Genomic DNA, 11,808 nt, shown 5'->3' on the forward strand with positions numbered 1-11,808 from the left:
TATGGCAATGCCAGTGGACTTTACCTAATAGGAGCATTATAGCAAATGAGCATTGTGTTTTATCCACTCATTCTGCAGATCTGGATGTTAAGGCAAACCTCAATGGGATGAAGCTGCTGCAGCACTACCACTCTCAAAAGGGTAATGATATCAGCAAAAACCACATCAGGATTGTTATCTTCAAAGTCTTGATTCAGGAACCATTAATAACTTTGTTATTGGTTGAAACAGCATCTTTCTTCCTCTGAATTTTGACTCTACAAAAACCCACCCACCAATAGTATGTGGATCCCAACACCACACTCCAAAATCCCTTACAATTTGTTAACAGGATTTTTACTGAGCCAGTCTGTAATCTAAGAATGCTCTGAGCTGCACAAAGCAGTTCTAGAGACAGGATGGCCAGTAATCAAGCAGTTTCATTAATCAGTTTCAGAGTGAGGAATGCTCTCCTTGCTGAAGTCAGAGTGCAGGTTATATACTTCAATCACAATTGTGGAAGGAGCGGGGGAAGGTGGATCATAAACAATCGTTTAGTGGTTCCCCATGAGACACCCATAAGTCCCATAATACAACAATTCTGGAGTCAAGTCTTTGGAGGTTATGATCATCTCCCCTAAAGCACAGAACCAGAGTTCTTTGGAACAACCTCGATCTTTGATTCACTTCACTTAAGGTCCAGTGAGTGTGCGCATTGTCAGAGTTTTGATTAATCAGTTTAACTGCATTATGAGCTCTGACTCCCAAGCCAGAGAGGCAGTTCTTGAGAAGACTAAATTATTGGTATATTCATTACAAATATCATATTGATTAATATGGAAATTATAAATTCCTTTTTCAAGCTCATAATTTACCTTTCTAAAAATCTCTGCCCTCCTTTCCTTCATTCTCCCTTGTTTTTGTTTTTAATTTTATTTGTTTATTTTGTGGTGGTTTAGATTCATAGACTTAAAATTTCTACAATAGATAAATTCTCTATAATAAATTAAAACTCTGTAATAGCTGCTTCACAGAGTTAGTATTTTCACTGCATAGGGGTATCTGAAGAAAAAAATACACTTAAAATTATACTGGAAATGTAGTAAATTTTACTTTAAAGAGGTAAAAAGACAGAAGCTGCCTGGTATAATCTTGATAACATTATGGAAAGCACAAAACCTTCAAACCCTAGCAAGTCGGAAATCAACAATAACTGCAACATTTCTTTAATGAAAAACATGTTTCACCTCATGAGCTTTTCCTGTTGTACAGTATAAAAACTATGTGGATGTTCATATTTAAGTTGTTTGTATTTTTTTTTCTTAATCACCAGAATATTGCTTTTGTGTTTTTATTATTCTCTCTTATCCAAGAGATAATTTGTTAAGAAATTAACTATAAAAGGGCCTCATGGTATAAAATGTAAGCATTATTGAACTGAAAAGAATATAAGCAGTTTCCATAATTTTAATCTTTATAATTTAACTTTAAAAAGACATATATTCTCCCATTTATCTTTGGTTCAAGGGGAAAACCCCCCCATTATAGTCTATTACTATATGGTTTACCAGATTACTACAAATCTCAATTTGACAAACTCTCATGTACTGTCCTTATGCACTGGTTAGAGAAGCATGGGGTAGCTGATATAACTAATCAGATTTGGAACAGATTTAATTATTAGACAGAAAAATCAGTTACTAATATTATTGGTTTCAACTTGGAGAATGACCCAGCAATCTTTGATTGATTTGTGTCATTTGAAATTTTTTATCAGTGAATTGGACAAAGGAACAGATGTCATGCTTATAAAATTTGTAAATGTCGCAAATCTGGGAAGCTTTGAAATATGGGATAAATGTTATGGAACCTTGTACCAGACCTAAAATGCTAAAATTTACTAGTTTTTAATATAATGTCTTAGATTTGAAACTTAGAAAAATTATATTCAAAATTAAAAGCTTTAAAATATGTGGCTAAGTAGCAGATCATCAAAAAAAAAAAAAACCCATAACAAACAAACGAGGTTTTGGTGACTTTCAAACTTAATATTAAACAATTATGTATTTTATTTTTATTTTTGGTTCAGATCTGTGATTTTATCAGTGCAGATAAACTGGTACGGGAAGTTCCTTTATTGATAAGGAATCAAATACTTCTCTATTAACTTTTAGTTTCAGAATAATTCCTGATGCACTGAGAACTACCAGCTTATATAGGAGGCAGGAATAGAAATTGTACCCAGGTCTGTATCACTCTCTTTTTTTAATCACATAATCTTTAAAAAAAAAAAAACAACCCTTATTCACAGAACTTCAGGATTGCAGTATAATTTTAAGTGTTCATAAATTAGATAGAAGGTCACAAATGGTGTGCAAAATATTTACTTTGACTATTACATATCCGTGTATGCTTACACATATACACACAGAGCTAAAAGCACTTTGTTTAATTTTATATTAGTAACAAAACAAAGTTAGTTATTGTTTAAAAGAGGCTCTAATCTAATTAAGCCAATATTATAACTGACTATAGTAGGTCTTTTTCTCATTGACATAACAAAAATATTTTTACATTTAATTATTAACAGATATTTAGATTCCTGTGCTAATTGGAATCTGTAATATAATTTAAAAAAATTCACCAAAACATGAATAACACCAAATAATTGGGTTTTGAGATAATTAGGGAGAAGTTAAAAAATGATGATTAATTTGCATTACAAGCAAAACTTTGCCATTTTAAGCATGTGGTATTGAAAAACTCCAAAAGGTTTTTGCAAACATTAATCTTTCTGTTCACTGGAAACCTTGAAGATTGACATTTGGCTAATGGATAGTCAGGTTTAAACCACTTACTACTCCTACCACACTTTCTCCCAAGTGACAACCCAACCTGGATCAAAGAGACTAGATATTAGACAGGGATTGGGAATGGATTTGGAGTTAATTTGTTTGCAAATTGCTCATATATTTTTGAGATTTAATCTGGAATTATTTTTGTGAAATGCATTCCTATTACAAATATGAAATTAACATTTCTCACAGAAAGTGAAGGTTCTAAAGAGTAATCCATATTTTCTTGTGCCATTTGTCTATTTTCTTCTGTTAGGGGCAAATGAACAGGTTTAACTCATCACATTATAACATGCTATATGTCCCAGTTGAGAAAAGCTTTTGTTTTGGTCAATCTTAAACAGCTAAAGTTTGGGTTCTTTTGTATTTAAATAGGTTTGTAATGTAAGTGACCAAATTTTAGAGTAAGTGGTGATGAGAACAAAGAGATATAATGGAAAAAAGCACAAGATGGTTGGCAAGTTAGATGAAACTATACTTTTTTAGAATATGATTTTGGTCACTTTTTAGCAAAATGGAAGTTGTTTTGCTAAATTACACCTTTAAGTGATTCTTTAATGAGTCAGCCATTTGCTTAGCCATACAAATTAAATTCAATACTGACAAAACATCCATCTTCAAGTTTTCTTAATAAATATATGCAATTCTAAAGTCTCTATAATACATTTACATATAAACTCTCTAGTTTATAGTAGTGCTGTCAACTCTGCCTACATCTGCCATATCTTCTAAAGTATTCAATGAAGCTAGAAATTAATATTTTTTAACTTATATAGAGCCTATGCAGATTGAAAAGAAGAAAATTAACCAAGTCCAGCAGCAATACCATGAAGTAAAACTGGGACCAACTCCATCTTTCCTTTTGCTTTTTGTTTCAGTTGTCTTAAAAATACTAGAAACAGATGTAAGATTTTCCATAGGCTGACCAAAACCTTAGTTTTCTGATTTCAGTTTCATATTATTTTTCATGACTACGTCTACTCATGCAGAAAGATCTTCAAGTGTGTGCTGCAGTTCCAACACCTGATTAATAAGTCATGTTTTCTCTTCCAATTCCACCTGATTCTAAGCCTCAACGGCATCCATGTCAGCACTCATCATCCTAGAGTGTCAATTTTCTCTTGAATATAGTTTCCTTGATGAATATTCAGGATAGAGCCAGTCACCTCTGCTCCTATAATTTACCTACCTGATGATCCTCATGGCTCTGCTACCTGTGGTAGCTCATTCTTCTAATTCTTTATCACTCAAAGACAAGCTTTCCATCCACTCCACAGGCCTAACTTTCTCAACCTAATATGTAAGTCAAAAAAGGTAATGTGATTTTTGGTTGAATTGAGTAGAGCAATGTCAAAAACAATAGGGGAGACAGCCCCATTGTACTCTTCTCTGGTGAGACCACCTCTAGTGTATTGTGTTTACCACATTTTAGGAAGGGTATTAATAAATTCAAGAGCATTCAGAAGAAGGCAGCCAAAACAGCGAAGGATCTCAAGTTCATGCAATTTGAGCACTGGTGAAGAAACCTGGCATGTTTGACAGGGAAAAGAAAAGGCTAGGAAGGGGGTACAGCATGTTAGCTTTCTCTAAATGTTTGAAAAACTATCGTATGCATGAGGGATTTGTGCTCTGCTTGCTGCCATACGGTAGAACAAAGTACAAAGTCTTGAAGTTGTAAAGAAGCATTTTGAGCATCAATATGGTGGAAAATTTTCAGGCAATTCAAACTATCCACAAGCTGAGGTGATGGGTTCTCCTTCACAAGAATACTTCAAATAACGACTGAATACTTACTGTGGTTTTTATTAAATGGTTTGGATTCACAGTCCAATCTCCTTCTCCTTGTAGATTCACAAAATTCTGACTTAAAAGTACTCTCAAAAGTAGCCTGCTCCAATCCACACTGGAAGCAGTAAAATCTTCTATAGCATCCAACAGTACATGCTCTTTTGGAAGAGAAAGAGGACTCACTGCAGCTGGCAACAGTCCATTCTACTTTGGGGCAACTCTGAATGTTACCTATTATTCCTAATGTCAAACCAAAATCTTTCTGCAGCATACACTACTTTTTCCATTGTGAAGATATTGACTAATTGGTTGAGGGAGTTTTTTGTGGTTTTGGGGGGATTTTGAAAGTCCTGAAGCAAAGCTTTTCCTATGATCTACTAAGCTCCCTTCTGTTTATAGGATTTTTTCTTACTTCATTTATTTTATCTCTAGAAATCTGCATATAATCTTTTTTCTACATCTAATCTCCAGTCATACAAATAACTGATAAAATTTGACAATTTTGTCTGTTATTTTCTACTGTGAGAGACTCTCAGAATAACTCATTGTTAATCACTACTTTTGATTATGACAACTATGACCAAGGTTCTTCACTAAAAGCCTGGTCTAATATGTCATGCAGGCATGGAAGTGACTTTGGATTCTTGAAGGCTAATCACCATAGTTTAGGAAGCTAGTGATGAATTCTTCTTCTTCTTCTTCGGACAGGGCTTTACAGGAACTCTAAAAATTATCTACTTAAGTGTGGAGGGTTTGTGAGCTCACTGGTGGAAACTTCATGGTCTGATACCTAGATTGACTTTTCAATGTATTGAATGAATGAAAAATGTTTCCAAACTGTTCCCAAATATTTTTCTTCTTTATAATCTAGTTAGAGATAGAGGTGGTATTAAAAATGAAGAAAGGTGGCCCTGGGTCATCAATTAAGACAAAGAAGAGTGAGTGGTCCATCCTATTATGTCCAAAGGCAAGTTGGTAAACTATCACTGAGATACAATTTTACTCAGAATAAGCCTAGATAATTTTTAAACAGCAGAGTCCCCAGAGACAAATGCACATTGGGATCTGTTGCAAAAAAAAAAAATAAGTGAGAGAGAGAGAGAGAGAGAGAGAGAGAGAGAGAGAGAGAGAGAGAGAGAGAAGGAGAAGAAGAAGAAGGAGGAGGAGGAAGAGGAGGAAGAGGAGGTAGAGGAGGAGGAAAGAGAGAGCACTGATTTAACAAGAGCAATGAAAAGGTAGGTAGAGTGGAGACTACTTTGTACTTTCCTGCTTTCAGTCACTTAAAGTTTAAGCTAACTGGAGGATGCGCAGACCAGCTTGGCAACTAAATGGAGATCATCTCATATAGTGAAAGAACACAGTGTGTTATACATGTCCAACACTGGGCTTTGCTGGGGATTGAAAACATTGTGCCATTTATCAGAGAACAGGCCCAGGGGAGTCCTTATTTAACAGACCAGGAGTCCATCAGTACATCTCTCCTACATGTATGGTTATGGTAAATTATCTATTAGATATGAGGGATTACAAGATAGTGAGCTATTAGAGAACATCTTATGGATTGAAAAGATTTTGAATTAAAGAAAGCTGTTCATTTCAAGTAGTACCATTACTATATTTGAATGGAATTGCTATGATGGAGGTCAGAAATTGTCAAGCCAAAGGGTCATAATCTGTAGCTAAAAATAGAAGAACTCACAAAGTTTAAGGAATTACTATGCTTTCCCTCCCCTCTCTCTTCACCCTAAGTACCATCAAGATACATCTCTGGTGTCAGTTATTTGGAATACACTGGGTGGGATCACTTAGAGTGGAAGACTTACAGATAACTGTAGTATTATCACTTTTCATGGGTTAAGAGTTAGAAAGAGCTATCTCTATGTATGGTCCTTAGGACCTGCTTCTGGGTAAGTGTGATGATTATTTAAGACTGTGAATTGACAACTTTGTCAGGGTGGTTACCAAAAGATTAGTGTTGTGAGAGAGATAATATGGAAAAGATAGGTGAATGAGTCTAAATTAGTGTTGATCCTAAGAAGAGTTTATATCAAGGGTTGACCCTGGGGTGTTTCATCTCTTTGGGTATACATGCTTGACTGTTTTAGAATAGAAAGAGAAAGGGTGTTTTGGGGCAGGTCAAGATCAGTGCCCCCAATAAGACTTCAAGCCCAGAGAATGTGAATCTTCTGGGCCCAGAGCAAATTCCTCATGATACTGTCTGAGCATTGAGTTTTTATATCTTTGGAAGGAGGTAAAATATTTAGATGACAAAGTCTGAGCACTATGGTCTGCAGAAGGTTATAAATAACATGGAAGAAGCAGCTACAGTCACTCAGAGGAGTGGAAAAGGTTTGTGGTCTGATTAGAGCTGTTTCATAATGATTTTAGTACTTGAAAATCCATTATTTCAACTGGGTGGGTACTCCCTTCATGAATATGAATTGTATTTTGTCTATGCCTTAATAGATGATCTTCATGAATTGTGATGGCCCTGACATTCATCAATTAGCAGTGAGTGTTTTGGAGGATGAGCCTGTTTCAATTTAGTTATTTGTGTTTTTGGACAACAAACACAATATCAGTTATTGTTATACCACTTATTCAGATGGTCTCTTCATATCAACTTATCTTTCTATCCTTTGTCCACGAATGTTGTTCTCTTACCTCAACTTTTACCTCTTCTTGATAGATATTAGAGACTGGCCAGTTCTAATGTAATGAGGCTACTTACTATGGAGATCAAGCTTTGGGGTAGAGTTAATACACTGGAAGGGTAAGCAGTAGGGTATCCATAGCAGGAATAAAGAGAAGACAAACGCAAGCAAACCTGTTTCAATGTTTCAAGCCTGGGTGAATTGGTGGATAAAAAATAGAGAAAGTTGAGGAAGGGTAAGTTTTGGAAGTGGGATTATTATTTCCATTTTGGAAATGTTGAGTCTGGAGAGTTGATGAAATTTTCAGATAGAGATGGCCAACTAGTAGTAAATGCGAAACTGGAGTCCAGAGGAGAGATGGGTGGTAGATATATAAATTTAGTAATAATCTTCAGAAAAAAAGTGATAAATGAAGTCACATTAGGGGAGGAAATCTCCAAGGGAGGTAGAGTGAGAAGACAGTTAACGATAGGACTAAGCAACCTTAGCTGTATGGTCTCTACTAAGTATAACCTTTGATCTCAGGTAACTTAAGTTTCACAGAAAAGATAGAAATTACACTTCAGAGAACACAAAGACAGCATATCTTACGATTAACTAGAATTATCTTTCTCCATCTTGATATTCTAGCACTGTACAGAGACACATGACAACATCAGCCTTCTTCAAAAGATCTTTCCTGATTCATCCCAGTTGTTAGTGTCCCCCAATCAGTTTTTTTTCCACCTACCTGTGGGTATTTTATACTGTCTCTTTAGGATTCAAGGTCCTTGAAGGAAGGGATTCCTTCACTTTTGTATTTGTCTCACCAGTACTTAGCACAGTATCTAGGAAATGATAGGTCTTAAGGAATTCTTGTTTATGTATCAATTGATTGATGACTTAGAAGTATTGATCCCAGCCTATTCCAATGATGATATAAAACCTGAGACAAATGCATAATTTCTGCGCCTTGGTTTCATTCTGTGGAGTAGGGTAGACTATAATCTCATTTACATATACTTCAGGAAGTTAGAATAAGAAAGAACACAGAACACATATTGTCTAAGCCACTCTTTAGGGAACTTCCAGGTGACCATTTTTTTTTCTAATGTCCCCCAACTGTAAGAGTTCCTAGGATACCTAAACTATTTCCAGTAAATAACTTGAAAAGTACTTTGAAATTTTCAAAAGGCAGGGGCTAGTTAGCAATATCAATAATATAAATATATCAATAATGTATCAATAATAATTGACATTTAGAAAATACTTAAAGATTTTCAAACATATAAATAGATTATAGAGATACATATTTGTATATGACAATATATGAGAGATTACATGTGTGAGATTATATATACATTTCATGTATATGCATAGGTTATTCACGTGTGTGCATATATGTACATACATACACACAAACATGCATATACCTATGTGTTCATACAGATGTGTTGTGTATGTGTGTGTGTGTGTGTATAAAATCTCACTTGATCCTCTCTAAAACTCTGCAGATATAGGTCATGTAAGCATTCTTATCCCTATATTATAGATGAGGAAACTGAGTCTCAGAGGAATTGAATTATCACAGAGGTAATAAGCACCATAGCGTTGATTTAAGCCCAAGTTTTTCTATGGCAGGATTGTTATGCTCTCCATCACACCATGCTGTCTTTCAGTTTGTCATTGCAAAGCTGATTCTATTGTTCACTTTAATGTTGTTGCTTCTAATACAAACTCCTGTGTTTGTTTGAATTGGAAAAAAAATCCTTTATTTTATGTCTCTAGAATTACTTCTCTCATCTATACACATTCTGAAAATCACAAGGTTGATATTAAAGCAATAGATTACTCTACAGCTATCAAATCCTTCTTCAGGAGAATTTCAACCAGAGGATACATTACAGATATGCATTACCGATGAGAAATACTGTAACCAACATCACAATGTATCATGATGACGTGCTCACCTTCTTTGAACCATAAAGCTGGGCCGTATTATCTTAGTTGCAATACAGCTGTGAAGTCACATTGGACTATGTATGAGAGACAAAGATATTGTTCTTTAGATCTATCCTGCTCTTCTATGATTTTACCACAGTCCACTTTGCCTGAGGTAGGGAAAATTGTTATTTTCTTCTTATATCAAAGACAGATGGCAGTTGTGTATTGTAATAATACATAATGGATGGTGAGTAATGCTGAGGAAAATATTATATGGGTTAATAGCAAGACTGCTTACACAGAGGGAATTACACAGAGATTCAGTGAAGTATTTGAGAATCTAGGTCAGCATTGTTTAGAGGAGGTGTGATGAAGCATGAGCTCATGATATTACACTGTATGCTGATAAGAATGGTGCCAGGATAAATGTTATAATAACTGATCCAATATTAAGCATGCTAAGAATTGGCAGTAATAATATATTTTTAAGAAATTACATGATGAATAGTTGTTCAGTGTACAAGAGAAACACATCTGTAATTTCATTTATCTAAAGTAAGTTAACAATAAAGTATAAAATGTGAAAAAGACTTTATTTTATTCACTTATATTTTTGTATTATTATTTTCATTACAATCATCATTATTAACAAGAAAGAGGATTTTAATTTTCAGTGAAAATATGCAGAAAGAAAAAAATTCACTTTAAGGATATTTTAAATAAAGCTTATTAAGTATAGGGTAAGGGGATGAATGGGTCATAATAACTATGCTTTGATTTTGTGTAGTGCTCAATAGATTATAAATTTCTTTATCTTATAATATCTCATGCATCCTTTAAAACAAGTTATGACATTGGTGGGAAGAGTGTTTTACAAATAAGGAAAGTGCAGACTGAGATAATGACATGATTTGTCCAATGTTAAAAAGGTAACATGTGGCAGAGCTGGGATTTGAACTCAATATTTTAGACAAAAGCCAATATTCCTTCCACTTTCATGTAAAATAAACGAAATGGCAGGGAAGAGAGGGCATTTTGAAGAACGTCACCTAATGAGAATCCAGATGTTCCAGAAGGCAGAGCAGTGTGGGGCCCAAGGAGAGACACATTAAACATTGTTTTAATTTGTGAGTAAAGGCAGAATCAGTGAAATCTTTAGGAAGCCCATGTTCAGCACAATGGACAGGGCATGTCAACTGGTGCTCTGGAAATTCCATAACTGTTTTAATATCTCTTTCTCTCTACTGAGCTTTGGGAAAATTACTTAAACTTTTTGTATCATAATGTCATCTTTAATAAAACTGTAATAACTCCCACCTTACAGAATTGCTATGAAGGACACTTGGTGAGTGAATTTGGGAGTCTGTTCAGGTTGTGTTTATATGATGCCAGAACAACAGGTTGATTTAGCCATTTTAATAAAAAACTTGTCAATTCAGTGGGGAGAATATCAGTCAAGTAACTTCTTTGATCTTGTGTCACCAGAAAAAAAATAAGCTTACTGAATTTTTCACTTTTCATCTAAATGTATAGGCATTGGGTAAAAACAGTCCATCACCGATATATGAATGTGTGAATATGTGTGAATATGAACTTGAGTGAATAACTCTCTGTATTTATATTATAAGGTTTAAAGCTCACAAATGTTCCAATGCCCAATGAATATCAACAAATGAATATGTTATGGCTGTGTTGACAGTTCTGTTATCAACCAATGATATCTCCTGGGAGCAAAAGGTAGCTGTGTGAAGCAAGCAATATGACACAATTATGGAAGCTATGGAAGTTTGTTGAGGTACCAGTGTATATGAACATTAAATTCCAACCAGTTCCAACTGGAGCCAGACCCATACGACCAGTCCATTTTATATATGTTATTGGTATGTTGCACCATTTCTCACAAATAACGCACTGTAAGTAAAGTGCTGTGTCCTCCTTATACTCACAAATTATCTTTTCATTTTCATTTCATATCGTGTGTGTGTGTGTGTGGTGTGTGTGTGTGTGTGCATTATTTATGATTTCAGCTCATTCAATATCATGCTTCCCCATCATCACTGGAAGAATATTGGTGATAACAAGATGGACTTGTAGAAAGACACTTATTATTTTTTAAAGCAATACATAAATTCTCAAATGCAGGCTAGCCTGGTTTCTTTCTCCTGTCTCCTTGTGGGTCTAGTTCTTTATGCATTGATAGTGTCTATTCAATACAGCTCTTTTTGTCTATCAAGCTATGAATCCACATGTACGTATACATATAAATGAATTAATAAACAACATGTGTTTTACGTTCATTCTTTTTCACTTATGTGTATTTCAATGAGGAGGCATTCCAGTGTTCTAGATCATTATGTAATGAATATAATGATAGATATAGTCGTCAATCATTATATAAGCAAAGAGCAAAACCTAGAATTGAAATCTGTAGTGATAAATGAGCTGCACAGATTTTTCTCTGTGCCTCAGTCAGAGAAAAAACTGCATCTAAGAGACTGATGCTCACATGCCATTGTCAAATCAACACATCTTTTGGGAGCTTCTTGTTGCCGTACGCAAGAAAGAATAGCCAGGCCACATCTCCAAAGAGATCATTATGAGTGCAAGTC

General features: G+C 34.7%; 1 pseudogene; it reads right to left on the bottom strand.

Annotated features, from left to right (window-relative positions):
- LOC144455433 (short coiled-coil protein B pseudogene) overlaps nt 1–3,935 on the bottom strand; it is a 47,653-nt pseudogene extending 43,718 nt beyond the window's left edge.
- Nucleotides 3,936–11,808: the final 7,873 nt, after the last annotated feature.

Source organism: Phascolarctos cinereus, unplaced genomic scaffold (genome assembly GCF_003287225.1).
Source record: "Phascolarctos cinereus isolate Bilbo 61053 unplaced genomic scaffold, phaCin_HiC Scaffold_9;HRSCAF=440, whole genome shotgun sequence".
NCBI classification, from domain to species: Eukaryota; Metazoa; Chordata; class Mammalia; order Diprotodontia; family Phascolarctidae; genus Phascolarctos; species Phascolarctos cinereus.